The sequence below is a fragment of the Sapajus apella genome, unplaced genomic scaffold (genome assembly GCF_009761245.1).
Source record: "Sapajus apella isolate SASKATOON/1434 unplaced genomic scaffold, GSC_monkey_1.0 scaffold109, whole genome shotgun sequence".
NCBI classification, from domain to species: Eukaryota; Metazoa; Chordata; class Mammalia; order Primates; family Cebidae; genus Sapajus; species Sapajus apella.
In genome coordinates, this window is record NW_022437049.1 from 4,126,977 (window position 1) to 4,129,780 (window position 2,804).

General features: G+C 38.2%; 1 non-coding gene across 1 annotated transcript; it reads right to left on the bottom strand.

Moving 5' to 3' along the window:
• Positions 1 to 1,012: 1,012 nt before the first annotated feature.
• LOC116537380 lies at positions 1,013 to 1,228 on the bottom strand. The gene has a single exon (XR_004263097.1). It is a non-coding gene; the product is annotated as a small nucleolar RNA U3 (small nucleolar RNA).
• Positions 1,229 to 2,804: the final 1,576 nt, after the last annotated feature.

The window sequence follows — 2,804 nt, forward strand, 5'->3', positions numbered from 1 at the left end:
AGATGCAGGCAAAACAGGGACTCCACGTTGTTAGGATTAAGGTCCCTTAAACATTCACTCTGCCTGTTTGACTTGTAAGGCTGTGAGGTCTGAGTCATCTGAAAGCTCCCAGGGGAACTTCCCTTGCTGGGCCAACCCTGTCACTCTGCCCATCTTCCCTCCATTTTCATAGATCTCACACAAGCCCTGTCCAGTAGCTTGTTCTTATTCATTCCATCTTTATACTTCATTTAGTGCAATGACCTACTTAAGTTAAAGGGAAATACAAACCCCCAAGGAAATTTGCTGACAGCTCTTTCTTGGGTAGAATTAGGTTGGGCATGTGTCTGAGGTAAGCTCTAAGAATCATTTTGGCTGCAGATCGGAGTGAAAAGGGAGGGACAGAAGGTTACTCAAAAAAAGTGTCTGACAACAAGTGTTCCTGGGGAAGTGACTGGAGACTGATGGTGGCAGGGAGGGCTGGGTAAGAAATATGTCCTCCAGGGCAGTTCTAAACTGGCATTTAGATTTTCTTAGATTTCAGTCTCCTCCCTCAATTTTCTGCTTAGAAGCTCTACTCCTAAGGTCATAGGTCTAAAGAATATCAGGGTCCAGATAAAGCAGATGAAGCGAAACCATTATTGGGGAGGGAATATATACTTTTAGTATCAATTATATTGTATCAAAAGTATAGTTTTTGATACTAATTAATTATTAATTAATTAATCAATTAACTAGTATCAAAAGTATAGATTATCAATCTATACTTTTAGTAGACTGATAATATTCTGACACAAGCATATCAGCACAGTTTTGAAAATAATTTAAGGATGAAAAATGACAAGTGGAAACAGCTTCAGACCAGGTGCTGGAACACATGAATCTTTTTGAGTTGGATTTTCCAGGAACTGGCTATGTACCTTAAGTAAGTCATTTTTACCTCTCTAAACCTCACTTTTCTCATCTGTAAATTGGGTGGTTTAGACTAGATGATGGCTAAGATGCTTTTCAGTTTTTTTTTTTTTTAATGGGAACCACTCAGACTGTGTCCTCTCCCTCTTACTCTCCCAAAGGAAGAGAAGAGCAATCATCAATGGCAAATGACAGTTGCACTAAAGCAACACCAAGAGCCAACTTCACACTCAGGAGAGAACACTGCACCTCCTCCTCGTGGCTTCCGATGCTCTACACATTCAGAGAAACTTCTCTAGTAACACGCTCTAGAAATGATCCCTAAAAGTATAGTCTTGCTTTTCAGTTTTTAAGCTTCTTCAAACACATAAAATTACTTGCCTGTTGGCTTTGGTAGCTAACAATTGTTATTATTTTGGTCAAGTTGTTGACAAGTAGTTGGTAGATTTATGTTTACTTTCCTTTTCCTTTCTTGGTGGAGGTATTTTGTAGGATAGCCAAAAGGTGGGGCACAGAAAAAAGTCCAAGATCCAAATAAGCCTCAAACCAGACAATGGGCCTCTGAATCATGGACAGCTGATTGGCTATGGACCGTAGAGTTCCTTCAGCAATCTCTGGTATGAGTCACAGGCCTCACCATCCAAGGCATTCAATGCCATGAGGCAATCCTTTCCTTATGTATTCATATAGTATGAGAGAGACCAGCTACCTCCACCACTGACAGCCCAGAAACTCCTGGCTGAGTGCTAAAATGCACTTTGCATGCTGTCTTCATTCAGTTGTAATGGTGTGACTGCTGTGGGCACTGAATAATGTTTGAAGCTAAATTTCACAATAAAGGATCTAGTATTTATTAGGAAAACTATTAAAACCAGTTACAGTAGAAAAAGTACTCATAAGTCAGTTTATAAGATTAAACTTAAAGTGATAGAGAGTTTTAGAGCTCAAAGACACAGGAATTCATCTGATCTAATACACTTTAGAGACGAAAAGAAGATGAATTATCCAAGGTTGTAATTTTATTAGTGCAAATTTAGAACTAGAAAACACCACTAGATTCTCAGGTCTGTGGCTTTCTACTATACTATATTGCTTGTGCAAGAATATGAGTATGTTTTAAATACAATGATTTTTCAATATACAATGCATGCACTACACAATTTAAATGACAGAAAGTTTACAGTGAAAAGTTAGTCTTCTGTTCAATGTTTTCTCTAAACACTTAAATCTCTTCCTTCTTTGACCAATATGGAATTTATTTTAGTTTAAGAGGTGAGGTAGGGATTCAACTTTATTTTCTTTCAGATGACTGTCCAGTTATTTTACTAGCTGATAAGTTTCATTTCCCTTATTAGTCTTCTATTTTGGATTTTTTTGTGTGTTTATTTTTTCTGCTTTCTCTCCTATATAAACTTGAGAAACCAGCTTACACATTAAAACAAATTCTGTTGGTTTAAACAAATGAGATTATGTCAAATGTATAGATGAATTTAAGGGAGAATTGACAGTTTTATGAAGTCTGCTATCGAGCTTCAGGACATACTTTCCTCCCTGATAAGAAGAAGCATGGTACAAGATGCTGTCCTTTCTGCCTTTTGATACAGTTCTGTGAACCCGTCATTGTCACATCTTCAAACATCACACCTGACCTCACTCCTTATGCTCAAATAAACTCCAGCCACACTGGCCTCCTTGCTCTTTCTTCAACTTAACTGGCATGTTCTTTCTGCTTAGAGCAACCCTTCCCCCAGAAATCTGCCTGGCTCATTCCCTCATCTCCTTCAAGTATTTGCTGAATGACACCTTCTCATTGAGCCTTCCCTGATCACCCGATTTATTTTAATTTTATTTTTTAATTGTTTTATTTTTTTGAGATGGAGTCTTGCTCTTGTCGCCCAGGCTGGAGTGCAATG